This window comes from Narcine bancroftii, chromosome 1 (assembly GCF_036971445.1).
Source record: "Narcine bancroftii isolate sNarBan1 chromosome 1, sNarBan1.hap1, whole genome shotgun sequence".
Taxonomy (NCBI): domain Eukaryota; kingdom Metazoa; phylum Chordata; class Chondrichthyes; order Torpediniformes; family Narcinidae; genus Narcine; species Narcine bancroftii.
The window spans coordinates 216,084,196-216,101,693 of record NC_091469.1 but is presented as its reverse complement, the minus strand read 5'-3'; the positions used below and the strand labels follow the sequence as shown (position 1 = coordinate 216,101,693).

At 40.9% G+C, this 17,498-nt stretch overlaps 1 long non-coding RNA gene across 1 annotated transcript in view; it reads left to right on the top strand.

The window, feature by feature from the left end:
* The window catches only part of LOC138748833 (uncharacterized), a 45,792-nt gene extending 32,883 nt beyond the window's left edge, over positions 1-12,909 (top strand). The window contains exon 5 of the long non-coding RNA XR_011348280.1: positions 12,753-12,909. This is a non-coding gene — a long non-coding RNA (uncharacterized lncRNA). The remainder of the gene's footprint in view (positions 1-12,752) is intronic.
* The last annotated feature ends 4,589 nt before the right edge of the window (positions 12,910-17,498 follow it).

Here is a 17,498-nt window from a genome sequence, read left to right as displayed (position 1 = left end):
TAAGAAATTTCCTAGATAAGTCACATAAGTCCAAAGTGTACACTGGTGACAAATGTCGCAACAAATCCAACACAACTTTAACATCCAAGATCGCGTGATAACGTGGTGTAGGGGGATGTAAGTGAAATACTCCCCTCATGAATCTTTAAATCAGGGGATGATTCCCGACAGAGTGTTCGGTGTCTCGTAGAGTCAGGAAAGCCGCCAAAGCACTTTTGGCCATATTGATAGCTCTTTATCTGGCTACGTGAACATAAAACAAATCAGTGAGGAAATACAACACATTGTTTAAATGTAATTAACATTTAAACTCTCATTAAAACAAAACAGTTGCCATTTATTAACACAAGTGACGTATTGCTTTTGAGTTGACTTTCTCCTTGAAGCACAAATAATGTCTTCCGTTTTCGGCTGCAATCCTTTTGCATCAAAGTTTTCACCCCAATCCTGCAACATAAGGGATCAAGATGAGTGAGAGGATGGGGCAGGAGAGATACTGGTTGAACTAGCAGTTCCTTGCTCCTTCTCAACAGTGAAGGCTGCTCTAGCAGCATCCAATTCAGCATTGGGAACCAAGACTGGAAAAGCCAATTTGGCACGACCAGGAGTCCAGTGGCCCCATCCTCCTGAACTTTGTTCAGATATTTAGCTACTAATGATAAGGGGGGAAAAGCATAGAAATTCATTTCTGCCCAATCATTCGTAAAGGCGTCTGTGGCTTCTTCCTGGGGGTCTGGTAACCAGGATGCATACCTTGGTACTTGGGCATTTAAACGAGATGCAAATAGATCGATCTCTGGCAACCTAATTTGCCTGATGGTTCAGATGCCCTGGAAAATACATGGGTATAATCCAGATATTCCTTTCGATGCACCAACTCCACGTCTGTATTGGGAGCCATTTATGTGATGGGGACTTCAATCCTCCCATTTTATTCAGGGATGCTATTGCTGAGGTGTTGTCTAACCTCATCAACACATGTACAGCCCTTTTCTCTGCACAGAATGATTTCAGTGCCAACTGAGCTCTTGAATGGTCCATCCCCCACCGGCAGAGGTAGTAAAGTCTGTGGAGCTCCATCCTTCACCACTAGTATCTGATTGGATTTCCATTTCAAACTTTCTAATGTCCATCATGGCATAAGCCTGAGATACATTTGTCGTCCACCATGCAAGATCTGCTCTAGCCTCTTGCGATAAGCTCATAGGTCTATCAAAATGACCCCTGGGAGCCTTTAAGGCTTGTTCTTTATCTCTTTCCAGAAATCTAGATTTTAATGGACTGTACTGAATGGCTGGGAAAGCAGCCACCAATTTCCCAATTGTTTTTACTACTTATAGAGGGATGTGATTCTGCAATCAAAGCACAACAAGCCAGAAGAATTTCCACCTTAATCTTCTGGCAGAGTTATTCTTATAGATTCTGTATTTAAGAGGAACCCAAGGAATTTAATTTCTCTGGTTGGGCTGAGGACTGATTTTTCTGGGTGTATAACAAATCCCAGTCCCTGCAGCAGCGCCGTAGTGGCGTTCTCTGCTCTCTGTGTTTCGACCATGGACCTGCCAATCACGATGGTGTCATCCAAGTAACCCATCACCGTATGACCTTCCTTTCTGAGCTGGGAGAAAACCGGTTTTAGCAATTTTGTCAATATTCTGGGCGCCAAACTAAGTTCGTTCGGCAGAGTCTTACATTACCACAATTCACCCTTCCAAATAAACCAAGTACTTTCTCGGAGCAGGTGAATAGATACTGAATAATAAGCATCTTGTAAATCGATGGATGCCATAAAATAGCCCTTATGAAATCAAGGCATAATGGAGTAAATAGTGTCCATTTTAAAATGTTGGTATAAGACATATTCATTTATGTCAGATAAATCCAAGCTCACTCCCATTCCCCCCTTCTCTCTCGTGAATATGTTTGATACAAACTCATTCTCTACCCAGCAGCAGCGTTCTATTATGTTTTTTGTGTTCTAAAGCCGTAATCTCTTTATGTGTAGCTTCAGTCAGCTGGGAGCTGAGTATATAATTATATAAGCCCTTACTCCTAACCGGAGGGAATTTCTGTGGCTCATACTCAATTTGATACCCAGACTCCATGCCTTATATTAACATCAGTAGCAAGATTACACCATTGGCTAAAGAACATTGTTAATCGACCACCCACAACCTTATCATCATAATTAGAAAATGCACTCAGCTCTCTATATGTGGTGCTCATTTTGTCGGCGCTTGGCTGGCGTTGCTGTGCAATCTGGCTCAACCTCTATGAAGAGCTTTGGGTGGGAAAATTCTGCTGCCGTTGTCTCCGCAGAGGGCATTGGCCTAAAAACTGCCTGCGTGGTGGTGCCATCTGAGGGGGGATATCCTCTCTTAAAGTCGCCCGTGTACCTGCGATAGGGATGAAACATAGCAGTTGCTCTTGTCTGTACTCTCGAGCCTCTAACCACTCCAGCTGCTGCCTTCTGCTGCTCATTCAGGTCCTTCAACTGTTTACTCAGGTCATCACCAAAGAGAAATTTAGTGACAGGATTAGTGGGTTTACGTAAATGAGCATACTGAACATTTAGATCAGTTCCTTCTGAAATGCATTAAGTTCATAATTGGCATCTTGTTGTGTCTCTGTTATATCTGACAACAGTGTCTGGGCAAACACAGTGATACCTTTAACCAAAGAGCCTTGTAATCTTTGCAGCTTCATGTCCTTGGGTCTTGTGGAGTTGTTCAAATTGTCCCAAATTGTGGTGTTTACTTTTGGTACATCCAGCTGAGGGCAATTGGCTGGGCAGGGATATTTTTTTCTAAATCGAGTCCTCTAGCAACGTCGCTTCGAAGACATTAGATTAGAGATAAGATAATGACCCCTCAATTTCTTCATCGAGGTGTTGCCCAATGCCCCTCGGTAATGCAAATTTTGCTGCGATTGATAGAACTTTTCTCTCATCCCGACCAATGGGGGTAGTAAATTGAGGGTTCGGGGACTCAGTTTCCATGTCCTGCCCCTCAGGCTCTCCCTCGTCCCATTCACATTAGAAATAAGATTCCTCCCCCTGCTCAGAAGGCACGTGGTTTACTCACGATTGCTGATATCAGGCCTTCCAACTTGTCCAGTCTTAGCAAGATCTCCTCATTGGTCGTAGGCTCTGCACTCTGGCAGGCTTTTGTGATGGACGCTGATCGAGCGGGTGCCCGTGTATCAGAGACACATGGACTTTTCTCAGGCTTTTTGTGCAGCTGGAGGTCATCCTTGCCCGTCAAGCGGGCAAATTAACTATGAGCGGGTCATAGAGTGGCCAGGCCTTCCCTTACTAAGTGAAGGAGCCTCCTCTTCACTGCCACTAGAACTGATGAGACATGGCCTCATTGAGCTCACCTCCTGTAGCGGCATTTCTGTATCACTGCCAGACACATCGAACCACAACTTCAGCGAAACTAGGTCAGTGCAGCCAGAATTGGGCCCCACCCTTCATGAGGGAAGGCCACTGTCGCCTGATCCCACCCCCAACAGAGGTAGGTTGGCTTGCCCTGGCCAACCCCCAACTGGGATAGGTCAGCTTTGCTGCTTCTCAGCGGGTTGATTGCTCCCCAGTAGGCCCGTTGGTTCTACTGCACTTCGATCACGCTGTAGGAGCCCTGTGAGCTTGAGACCTTTTTGCTGCACTCCTGCCCCCACTGGCTACCCTGGATCGTTTTTTCCTCACCTCCTTTGAGGGAGAGCCTTCTGGGGGTTCATGCTTGGCCTCCAATTGTTGGTCGGATCGTCTTAAACACAATTTACTGACTCTTTTTGACCTTTTGTTGGTGCTCAAAATGGCGCCCATGCTGCAAGTCAAGCAGATGAATTGGCTGCACATGTGTAGATGGGATCTCATATTAGCGAACCAATGAGCATTATGAAAAGTTTTTTTTTAGGAGATTTTCGTGATTAGCAGCCCAAAATCCATACTATATACGCCAAAGTGTTCAGGAGGCAAATCTTTGTTGTTCAATGTAATCAGTGAAATTTTGTTGTATCTTCTAGGTATTTTCTTTTTCAAATAAACAATCATGAACTGAGAAGAATCGAGGGGGGATATGGAGAGTACTTTTATTGAATGAATAAAGTATTAGGAGGAATCTTCAGTGTGATATTGTAAATGGAGAAGAATAATCAAATTATTTGGCTTTCAATTCACAAACGATTAGAAAAAGGTACAAAATGAAATGTTTAGCTCATTGAAGAATATTCCTAGCCTGGAATTTCATCCTTAGTTGGTCATGTAAAATGCATTATAAAGGCACAAGAGCATTTCTGCTCTACTTCCAATATTTTTTTCTCACTGACATCAATAAAAATAATTTCAGAGATAGAGTACAGTTTACTGTTGCTACTAACTAACACATTAAAGTCCACCAACAGAGAATGAAATTCTTAGTTTGCCCTCTTTGTTGACAAAATCTGGAATAGCACCTCATAAAAACCATATAACAATTACAGTACGGAAACAGGCCATCTCGGCCCCTCTAGTCGGTACCGATCGAAGTGATCTCCTCTAGTCCCACCTGCATTTTGCCTATAACCCTCCAATCCCCTCCCATTCACATACCAATCCAACCTTTCCTTAAATGACAAAATTGACTTTGCTGCAACCACCTCTTTCGGAAGGTCATTCCACTCAGCCACCACTCTCTGAGTGAAGAAGCTCCCTCTCATGTTGCTTCTAAACTTCTGTCCCCTCACTCTCAACTCATGACCTCTTATTTGAATCTCACCTCAAGGGAAAACGCCTTTTCACATTCTCTCTATCCCCCTCATAATTTTAAATACCTCTATCAAATCCCCCTCCACCTTCTACGCTTCAATGAATAAAGACCTAATCTACACCATCTTTCTTTGTAATCTAGATTCTGAAATCTATCTTATGATCCTTCAACCTTGAAGATTAAATAGGCCTTTCGCTTCAGTTAGATGTTAGCTTTTCATGCAAAGTCCCCATGTTCCTTCAATGTGTATCCTTGTCACAGTATTGCAGCAAATGTATGCTGTATGCAGATTGAAGTGACTGGCTTATCTTGAATGATATTTATATTTTCTCTTTGGAGTGAAGAAGCACAAGAGGTGACTTAAAAGCGGTCTACAAAATTCTGAGAGACCGAGATAAGAAGGCAGCCAGCACCTTTATTCCCAGGACGGGAGTAGCAACCACCAAGGGCATCTATACGAAGTGAAGGGAGAAAAGTTTAGGGGAGGCATCAGGGGTGAGTTTTTTTTTCACCTAGAGAGTTGTGGGTGCATGGAATTTCTTGCCTATGTAAAACAATAGGGGCATTTAAGAGACTCTTAGACAGAAAAATACAGGGTTATAAGGTAGGAAGGATTTAGTATTTTATTTTGGTAGGAATACATAGGTTGGAACAACATTGAGGGCTGAAGGGCTTGTGCTGAAATGTTCTATATGTCTTGTGCACCAAGAACTTAGCATATTCTAACAAAAAAACTTTCAGTTGCATTTCTAGACCAAATTTCAGTTTTGCATCAATCGCATGATGTATAAAATACTTGTGACACAAAAAAATACTTTTGCCAAAATGTTTTTCTTCATGGCCACATGCTCATGGTTTTCTTGTTCTACATTAAAGTGCTCAGAAGTACACTATGGATGTCTTTTCATTCAATAAAAACTATTGCTAGATCTTATCTGGGGTCCTCATACACCATATGTGATCCTGCTGCAAAAAAAGATCCATTCAAATATACATTCCCTTTAAGTGCCTAAGAATTGAATGGGTCACTTTTTTTAATCAAATGAAGACAGTAAAGATATTTCCATTTGCAGAAGGGATAATTGCCATAGTGAAAAATTCAAGCTTGGGTGAATGAGTGGGTGGATAGCTAATTTGATAACACAATCTTCAGGGTGTCGAAATTGAGAAAACAGAAAATGACAGTTTTCAAAGAGTATCATAAAACAAGATTGTATTCCAAAAGACAAAAGCCAAGTTCCTACTATTAAATTCTACAGGGACCTTCACAGAGTTGGTTGTTTTCTTTGATGGACAGTCCTGGGAGTAGGTTATTTCTCAATGTTTAATAAAGTTGATATACTTTTTCCTTGGCTATCTACTGAAGAATGGTTTTATTGTAGAATAAATTATTAGACATGTATTACAGCAGTTTTTAATTTGTACATTACCTACTTATTTTTATCAGTCAATTACTAATATAGGTTTACTCCCATGAAAAATCTTTGATATGATATCTACAGGGATCATCACCCATGGAGTTGATTTGCTGCGATTCAATGTAACACTATTACTCAATATAGTTGTGGTTCCATGATAGCGCCTCACCAACAGGTCATAGATACCCAGTCCAAAAATGTGAGAGCAAAACCTTAACTGGCACTTTAATCATACTTCTCCACTATGGAAGTTATTGTTTTTCATTCAGCTCGATCTATTTTTCAAGTGGATGTTAAAATATTTCCTGGTACTATTTTGAAGAAAGGTGGGAGCTTTGACTTTTGTCCCCTGAGCCCTCATTCAAACTTCAGCCAACATCAGTGAAAGCAGATTATCTAGTCTTTATCACATTGTTAGCGGTGGGAGTTTAGTGACTCACTTGTTTTTTTTTTTTACACAGCCGCTGCTTCCAGGAACGCATGATGTGTAAAAAGCTTGGAATGGAAATGAGGGTGTCATTCCCATTCTGACCTTTTACCTCCGAGACCCCTTATAAAATTCCTGGAAAGCTTGCAGTCTAAAGTGAACTGCAGACATTCCGTGAAGTTCAGGCGAATGAATAGGATGTATCAATGATGCCCAATGACACATAAAGCACATATCCAGTAAGCATCTATACTTGCGTAAAGAAATGGAGATTTGGATTTTTGGTCGTTTGTGTGTGAACGACAAATGCTAATACATTGGACATTCTTTAGACTGGTATAATCACGCAAAGTCTATGTTTAAAAAAATAATCATAATCTGCACTTGCAAAAGTTAAATGGATAGCAATGATGCAAATTGATATCCCACCTTGACTGCTGGCGAATTCAAATAATTAAATGATAACCTATGCAATTGATTTAACATAGAACAAAAAACTTGCCACGGTGACAATGAAGTTATGCAAGATGCCACGCAGTTCATTCATTTTCTTCAGGGAAGAAAACTGCCACCATATCACATCGATGCTGCATTTTACACCAAACCAGCAGCAAAACCATTGTTTTTTTTGGATATCGTGTGAAACAGTTCAACAAAGTCGCAATTGAGGGACAATTTGGGATTAGTAATAAATAATTGCATGAGCCAATGTTAAAATTCAATCCCAAGGTTGTTCACATAGAACATTTAATTTCTCCTGAATTAAACGTGTCTGAAATTGAGTATAACATTCCTCCAATTGTCTGCCACAATCGCTCAATCATAGCAAATTGAACTCAGGATATCAGACCTTCCAGAATCACCATACCAACTGAAGGAATTGTTTGACTTACCAATATTTTAATGAGATACAGGATAGTAACAGGCCCTTCTGGCCCACCAGCCCATGTGGCCCAACCACACCAATTAACTTCCAAATCCCATACATTTTTGGAGGGTGAGAGGGAACTGGAACACCCACAGGAAACCCACCTGCCCAAGGGAGAATGTACAAAGGCATTGCAGACAGTGCCAGATTGGAACCCAGCATTGTGCTATTACATTAACCATGCCGTCCTATCCGCTAACTGTGTCACTTGTGAGAAGAAACCAAAAAAAACTTTTAGTCAGTCTTCATTGAACGCTACCCCATTAATGCAATATTAAAACAAAAAAAACCAAATGATGTAATTAGATTTTACTGGAGCTTTCCTTCCTTCCTTTTAGCACGAGGTAAAGGGGGTAATAATTTACTTCAGACCTTCACTATTGGACCTTAATTGCTGAATAGTCTGATGATCACTCATACCTCCAATAAGTGCTGCTCTCAAACAAATTTCCTCAGAACTAGTACAAATTATATGCAGAAACAACTGATGATGATAGCACAAATCAGAAAATAATTTCAAGGTATTAATTTTCCTATAATAAATTACATCTTGTTAACAATATAACACTCAAGGATCTAGACTGATATTCTTCTTGGAATCCACTCGATAAACCATATTTTTCTCGATAAACCATTTTTCTCCATTTAATTTTTTTCCCATTTAATGAGCCTTTAATGTCAAAGATAACAGAAAATCCCTATAATTCATATTTCAGTCATCTGAAACTTTATGCAATGTCTATCAGTTTACTGTTCCAATTCTTTGGAGTTTGAAATTAATTCAATAATCTGCATAATGTGTATAGTTGAGAAATAGGACCATGATGATTGGCACAGAAATTGATCGATAAGGAAAATGATAGTTCAATATGCTTATGTCTAGTGAACATACAGAATAATATTCTGCCATATACATTGCATAGATATATCAGCACATGAAAATAGAAATCACAGCCACACAGTAATCTTTCTTTTTCTTTGGCTTGGCTACACGGACGAAGATTAATGGAGGGGTAATGTCCACGTCAGCTGCAGGCTCGTTTGTGGCTGACAAGTCTGATGCGGGACAGGCAGACACGGTTGCAGCGGTTGCAAGGGAGAATTGGTTGGTTGGGGTTGGGTGTTGTTTTTTGTCAGTGTGGTGGGCTCTGCGGTCTTCTTCAAAAGAGGTTGCTGCCCGCCGAACTGTGAGGCGCCAAGATGCATGGTTTGAGGCGATATCAGCCCACTGGCAGTGGTCAATGTGGCATGCACCAAGAGATTTCTTTAGGCAGTCCTTGTACCTCTTCTTTGGTGTACCTCTGTCTCGGTGGCCAGTGGAGAGCTCGCCATATAACACGATCTTGGGAAGGCGATGGTCCTCCATTCTGGAGATGTGACCTACCCAGCGCAGTTTGATCTTCAGCAGCGTGGATTTGATGCTGTTGGTCTCTGCCATCTCGATTTCTTCGTTGTTAGGGATGAAGTCGCTCCAATGAATGTTGAGGATGGAGCGGAGACAACGCTGGTGGAAGCGTTCTAGGAGCCGTAGGTGATGCCGGAAGAGAACCCATGATTCGGAGCCGAACAGGAGTGTGGGTATGACAACGGCTCTGTATACGCTAATCTTTGTGAAGTTTTTCGGTTGGTTGTTTTTCCAGACTCTTTTGTGTAGTCTTCCAAAGGCGCTATTTGCCTTGGCGAGTCTGTAGTCTATCTCGTTGTCGATCCTTGCATCCGATGAAATGGTGCAGCCGAGATAGGTAAACTGGTTGACCATTTTGAGTTTTGTGTGCCCGATGGAGATGTGGGGAGGGCTGGTAGTCATGGTGGGAACTGGCTGATGGAGGACCTCAGTTTTCTTCAGGCTGACTTCCAGGCCAAACATTTTGGCAGTTTCCGCAAAACAGGACGTCAAGCGCTGAAGAGCTGGCTCTGAATGGGCAACTAAAGCGTCATCGTCTGCAAAGAGTAGTTCACGGACAAGTTGCTCTTGTGTCTTGGTGTGAGCTTGCAGGTGCCTCAGATTGAAGAGACTGCCATCCGTGCGGTACCAGATGTAAACAACGTCTTCATTGTTGAGGTCTTTCATGGCTTGTTTCAGCATCATGCTGAATAAGATTGAAAAGCGGGTTGGAGCGTGAATGCAGCCTTGCTTCACGCCATTGTTAATGGAGAAGGGTTCAGAGAGCTCATTGCTGTATCTGACCCGACCTTGTTGGTTTTCGTGCAGTTGGATAACCATGTTGAGGAACTTTGGGGGGCATCCGAGGCGCTCTAGTATTTGCCAAAGCCCTTTCCTACTCACGGTGTCGAAGGCTTTGGTGAGGTCAACAAAGGTGATGTAGAGTCCTTTGTTTTGTTCTCTGCACTTTTCTTGGAGCTGTCTGAGGGCAAAGACCATGTCAGTAGTTCCTCTGTTTGCGTGATAGCCGCACTTTGATTCTGGGAGAACATTTTCGGTGACACTAGGTATTGTTCTATTTAGGAGAATCCTAGCGAAGATTTTGCCTGCAATGGAGAGCAGCGTGATTCCCCTGTAGTTGGGATTCTCGCCTTTGTTTTTGTACAGGGTGATGATGATGGCATCATGAAGGTCCTGAGGCAGCTTTCCTTGGTCCCAGCAGAGCTTGAAAAACTCATGCAGTTTGGCTTGCAGAGTTTTGCCTTCCAGACCTCTTGGGGGGATTCCATCCATACCTGCTGCTTTGCCACTTTTCAGTTGTTCAATTGCCTTATATGTCTCTTCCCGGGTGAGGACCTCATCCAGCTCTAGCCTTAAGGGCTGTTGAGGGAGCTGGAGCAGGGCGGATTCTTGGACTGAGCGGTTGGCACTGAAAAGAGATTGGAAGTGTTCTGACCATTGGTTGAGGATGGAGATCTTGTCGCTGAGGAGGATTTTGCCATCTGAGCTGCGCAGCGGGCTTTGAACTTGGGGTGACGGGCCGTACACAGCCTTTAGAGCCTCGTAAAAACCCCTGTCCACGCTGAGCTGGGTTCGTTTGGCGAGGCTAGTCCACCACTTATTTTGGATCTCCCGGAGTTTGCGCTGAAGATGGCTGCATGCACGACGGAAGGCTCGTTTCTTCTCTGGCCAGGACGGCTTTGCAAGGTGAGCCTGGTGGGCAGCTCGCTTCTTTGCCAGCAGCTCCTGGATTTCCTGGTTGTTTTCGTCGAACCAGTCCTTGTTTTTCCTGGAGGATTTTGCTAAATTACTGAAGGGCCATCCTGATTTACCTTCAACCAACATTAGACCGAGTCCAATACAAAGTGACTGAAAGAAGTGGAAACTTATTAGCTTTAGTTCAGAAATAAATAATTAACTCTATTTAAAGAAATACTATACCAAATAACTACTAACATACTTTTGTATAGTCCATTATAAAAACATTTAATTAGCTAAGTACTTCACATTGTAGAATGGAAAGCATATTCATGTATAAGCTACAGCAAGATGAAATCTTGTTTGAAAAGTACAGAGCACTCATTTGTGTTCAAATTAACTTGTTGATTGTTCTTTGCACTTTTGAAAATATAGTACAGTACATAAGTTAATTTATCTGTCAGCCTGCCTCAATCCAAAGGCACTGTTTAACAAAGAAACAATAACAATCGATGATTTTAGTTCTGGAGAAATTATCGGCTTCCTTCTTAATATACTTCTTATTCTCTGTACAAAAGTACTGAGGATTGGAATAGTAACGGGTAATACTATTCTTTTCAGGGTTAGGAAGATAAATTATTAGCATTCATTGAGGAAAAATACACAGGAAATTAAAAGCACTAATTTAACCATTAGAATTGTAAAGTCAAATAATTGGTATATTTGAGTTGTGGGTTTCTGCACATTTACCAGCTGAGCTCTTATCTGCGATATATGTCAGATCTTTAGATCTCATTTTCAATTGGTCACGAGATATTCAGACCACTCAGCAATTGACTGCATTGTATCTGAACAGAAAAATTTTGACCGACTGCTGAGTCTTTTCTGTGCACCACTGGATAGTCACTTTAAAACCACAAGTTGTTCAATTTTACCTACAGAAAAGAACATGTTTATTTGCCTTCAAAAGCATTGTTCATAAAATCTTTTTTTCATAAGTTTTGCTACTTATTACAGGACTGGGACTAACCCATTATCCACAAATACAAATATACATGTACACTGAGGAGTGAAACATGGAAGACCGTAGATGCTGTGATTGTAGTAAAAACTCACAGTAAATGCTGGAGGAACTCAGCCAGTCTTGCAGCATCCATTGGAGGTAAAGATGTATTACCTCTTTAACCTGGCCATTGCCAGAAAACAAAAAAAAAGACCCCTAAGGGACCCCCCTGAGTAAACATATCAAATGTAGAACAAAGCTTAGAACAGGATATAATACTGTGGGGCGGCACGATAAGCGCAACACCTTTACAGCGCTGGTGATTGGAACCGTGGTTCAAGTCCCATGGGAGTTGTCGGTCAAGAGAGGTACGACCTGTACCAATGTTTTGGGCCTAAACCCTACTCCAAGGTATACCTGCGAGACCAGTTGGGTTCTTCCAGCATTTACTGTGTATTTTTACAGATGCATATGCACAGACACACACAAGTACAATATATATGAATAGATTACAGCAAATAGCATTGGATAATGGCTATGGATCAGCCTCCTGATATCTAGCATGTCATTCATTTACTAATTCACTCCCAATAATGCAGGGCAGGGTCCGGAATGCAAAGAACTCTCAATTACAACCGTGTGCAACTCTCAAGTCATAAGCCAAAGGATTTTTAGAATCTCTGGGCAGGCATAATTTTTATATGCAAAATCTAACTTTTTCCTTCCTAAAGCTTTGAGAGTGCAATAGTTTTCATGCACATTGTGTGTGGTAAAATCTGGACCTTGAGGGATTAACAGGGAATAAGTACTAAATTTACTGCAAGACCACAAGAGAGCCACAGCATCTCTATCTGGTATCCCGTGATTATTTAGAATGGGAAATCCGCCCAATGGATTTGTGCTGCATTAACCAAGTGCAAGTCCATGAATCCTTTGATTGCAATGACAGAAGCACCCAAAAGTGTGATGGAAAAGTACAAGGTAATTTACCTTTTAGTAAATTGAGCTGATTAAAGTGTGTGCACTTGTTTTTAGTGTATTAATTTGAACATTTACTTAAATACTATGCTTTAATAAATTTAATAATGCTTTTCAATTTTAGTTGTTTTGAATTGTTTAGAATATTTTTTTTAAACTCACCCATAGATTTGGCAGCCAATAAGCCTGAGGACAAGGCCTCACTAGATGTCAAGACAGATCTTGCAATTTACGCTTCTTGGCCTTGACCATCAGATAGGAGCCACCTTCCTCCTGGAAGAATGCAACAGGGACGGGCTCAAAATAAAAACAGTCAAACAGCAACCTCAGGTGCCTCACTGATCTCTAGATCAGGTCCAATGGGCCTTATCCAGTATTATCTTTACACATCAGTAAAATAGCAACATTTTCAGATTCCCTATGAATAAAATAGTGAAAATGTTACCTTTCTTGAATGAGGTGTTAATGAAACCTTAACAATATACAGAATTACTGCTTAGCGATCAATAACAGCCAGTAATTAAAATGTATGTATTCAGATTTTCATTAACAGATGATTCAAAATTAAAATATATTTTACAATAATTACATTTTTTACTGGAGATTGGATCTCCTGAGGAAGTTCTGCAGTGGTGCTCAAGAGCAGATGCTGACCTCCAATAACACTATCCCATACTGGATTGTTCTTCAACGTACCAGATTTACAGCTGTGAAGTTTGCTGGCCATTTAAGATTGAACCATATTGGTTGGACTGGAGTCACATGGGTAAGTTTCCCCTTGAATGGTGTGAGTGAACCAAATGGTTGTGTTTGCAGTCTTCATTGCTGAAGATATTTTTTTTTTAACTTCCAAATTCCAGATTATTAACTGAATTTAAATTCCATACCTGCTATGGTGGGATATGACCTCATATCTCTAGAATGATAGCTCTGGGTTGTAGATAAATGGGCTGACGTATTATTTGCGACATCACTATCATAAACAAAAAGAAATAGTACTTTTATTGAGAAAAACGATTGTAACAACACAAGCTACAACAAAACAAAGATTTCCAAATTATGATCAGAAAGAAATGCAAACTGATTCTCACCATGTTAGTCCCCAAGGGCTGTAAAAATGTTCTTCTGTTAACTCTTAAACTCTTTTTTTAAAATATTTCAATTGTTTTAAGAAAATAAAGAATTTAGGACTCTTTCATTAAAAAAATTCATAAGGTCCGAGGGGAAAAAAAATATAAAGGAAAGGAATCCCTCTTTTCCCAGCGCCCCCTCCCTAGATTCAAAAGAAAAGGGGACAGACAGCAGGGAATAGAGGGAGATAAAAAGAAACAAAATAGAAAAGAAAAAGCAACAGGAGCAAGGTTTGACATCTCAGAGTCATATCATTTTAAAATGATTACTTTTCCAATAAGGAGTAAATTAAATGACAAATATCAAAATAAATTATACAATCTGGGCATTTAAGTAATCTAAATAAAGTTGTCAAATTTTAACAAACATACTATATCTATTCCTAATCTTGTCAAGGGGAATACAACTTTGCACTTCCATGTTCCAACGATCAATGTGATGTAGGGAATCGGATTTCCATGTTACCGCTATACATTCACTGGCTATTGAGAACTCAATGTTAATAATTTTAGATTTACTTCTGGAGAAGTTAACATTTATAACTGCCACATTCCCCAGAAGAAACAATTCCTGTTCTAGAGGGAAATTCACCCCCACAATTTTTGTCAACACTCCCCCCAATTCTATCCAAAAGGGTCTTAATTTTGTGCATAACCAGGTGGGAAGTAAAAAAGTACCAACATCGATACCACACCTAAGACACCTATCAGAAAATTCTAGTTTGTTTTTATGTACCTTTTGAGGTGTGAGATATAATTGGTGCAGAAAATTATAACAAATCAGTCTACATCTAGAATTAATTAAAGTAGTCATATTATCTACACATAGATCTGACCAGCATTGTGGATCAATTACAATGCCCAAATCTAATTCCCATCTCTCCCTCGATCTACATAGCCCAGATGATGGGCTTTGATCCTGGATCGGTGCATATATTAAAAGATAAATTTGGTTGCATTCCCCTTTTGAATTAGAATTTCCTTGTCTGAGCACATTTCCTCAAAAAAGATCACAACTGGAGATAGCAGAGGACTGTGTTGTTAGGTAAATAATATTTATTTTTAAGTCTCTCAAAAGACATATATTGCTTCTGTTATTCATAACAAATTCAATGCACCTGATAACATATTGGTACCAGGTCTTCAAGATTCTATTACCCAAAGTCATGGGTATTAAACTGTTTTGAGATAGAGGTGTCTTTGAGATTAATCCTTCTTTTAATCTGAAAAATTGTTTCATTTCATCCCAAATATAAATTACATGGTTCAATAATGAGTTATTTATTTTTTAACTCTTAAATTGTTCTACGGCAGCTATGGACCAGGAAAGTCCATTCAAGCCTCAGGAAATGACTGCAATTGTCATTTGTGAGGAAGATAGACCTGAGATAGACCAGCGACATATTATGGTATCTCATCACCTGCCTGGGTACTGCCTAAGCTACCTCCTTATAATCAAGACTGGCATTGTTTGTGGAGAAGGAACACAACTTCTGGTGTTCTACTAATGCCATTCCTGTCTTACTCTGCTATTGACTATAAATGCTGCGAGGTCCCATCTGAGCTGACCCCAAATGAAGAGTCATTGAAGCAAATCCCCTCTCTATTCATGTGCACGGCCCCAGTATGAATATCATTGAGAGATTCTATCAATAATGATCCAGTCATCCAGAATATTGATTAAAGGAGCCACTCTTTCCATGGTTGAATACAATGAGAGAAGATCATAATCCATGCAGTAGTGGACTCCACCACAGCTTCCAATGCATTCAATAGATTCGGCAATAATTATTTTTTTAAAATGCTGAAAGCCTGTATTATATATCTCTGAGGTCATCACAATGTAAGCTGTTCCCCAAGCTGCCTCACTCCTTGGCTGTTCCAGCTGAATCTACTTGCTCTTCTTCTCATCTGCTCAATGACTTTCAGAACACCCTCTCTGGTAACTCAATATGCATGTCACACAAGGATAGAAATTATGGAGCAAATTAGGGTGTTTTTAGTTCAATTGAACCATTCTTTCCCCCAAACCAGGACAGTATGGTTTCAAATCCCGTTCCTGAAATATGTGCATATAATCCAGACTGTTAATTCTGTCCAGTGCAGTGCTAAGATTGTATTATACTGGATGTGCTCCTTTTTTGGATATTTTAAATTGCCCTTTCAGGTCAATATGAAGAACACCACTGAATTCGCAAGGGTAATGTTCTGGGAAACATTTATCTTAAAGGAATATCATTGAAATAGGTTATCTGGTCTTTTATCTCATTGTATTTAGTAGGGCCTTGTTCTTGCACATTTTCTGGCATACTTCTTTACATTACCATCCCTTTGGCTTGGCTTCGCGGACAAAGATTTATGGAGGGGGTAAAAAGTCCACGTCAGCTGCAGGCTCGTTTGTGGCTGACTAGTCCGATGCGGGACAGGCAGACGCGATTGCAGCGGTTGCAGGGGAAAATTGGTTGGTTGGGGTTGGGTGTTGGGTTTTTCCTCCTTTGCCTTTTGTCAGTGAGGTGGGCTCTGCGGTCTTCTTCAAAGGAGGTTGCTGCCCGCCAAACTGTGAGGCGCCAAGATGCACGGTTTGAGGCGTTATCAGCCCACTGGCGGTGGTCAATGTGGCAGGCACCAAGAGATTTCTTTAGGCAGTCCTTGTACCTTTTCTTTGGTGCACCTCTGTCACAGTGGCCAGTGGAGAGCTCGCCATATAACACGATCTTGGGAAGGCGATGGTCCTCCATTCTGGAGACGTGACCCATCCAGCGCAGCTGGATCTTCAGCAGCGTGGACTCGATGCTGTCGACCTCTGCCATCTCGAGTACTTCGACGTTAGGGATGTAAGCACTCCAATGGATGTTGAGGATGGAGCGGAGACAACGCTGGTGGAAGCGTTCTAGGAGCCGTAGGTGGTGCCGGTAGAGGACCCATTACCATAATGGCATGTTAAATATCCTTCACAGACTGTGAAATGAATTGGAATGTCTTAAGGTCACTAAATTCAATAAATGCAAATACATTCTTTCTTTCAATCTTTCAGGCAGAAGAGGTTCGGATGAGGAGGGATCACTGACCTGAAACATCAACTCCATTTTTCTCCGCTCTAGATTACTATTTAACCGCTGCACCACTAATCCTGTTGCTGCACATTTAGCTGATGCTCTTTTTTTTTCCAGGATTAATGATCTAAAACATAAACCCTATTTCTCCTCGTCCTGAAATATTAACTAGTTCTCTTTTTACAGATGTTGCTGACTTGCTGAGAGTTTCCAGCATATTAATTCTGATAACTTCACCCTTTCCCAAGCCAATCAGAAACTTCAACCTGTAATAAAGTATGATTGACTCAAAATGTTTCTTGTTTCTCCCTCTACGGATGCTGCATCACATGTTGAGCTTTACCACCCTCCCTTTCCCCACCCCCACTCCCCATTTCAGATTCCTTCCATATGCAGTTTTTTTAATTTACTTTTTAGTATTATCGAGACGTGGATTAGCAATTTGAATTCAAATCTCACCAGGCAAGCTTGGAATTTAAATTCAGTTAATCGTTTAGGGTTTTTTTTTAAAAAAGCTCATCATTAGCGATTCTAACTACAATTACTTCCAGTTTGTTAAAAAAATACACCTGGCTTATCAGGGGGTGGCATAGCGGTTAGCGCAAGGCCTTTACAATGCCAGCAATTGGGACCAGGTTTCGAATCCTGTGCCGTCTTTAAGGAGTTTGTATGTTCTCCCTGTGCCTGCCTGGGTTTTCCCCAGGGGCCACTGGTTCCCTCCCACCCTTCAA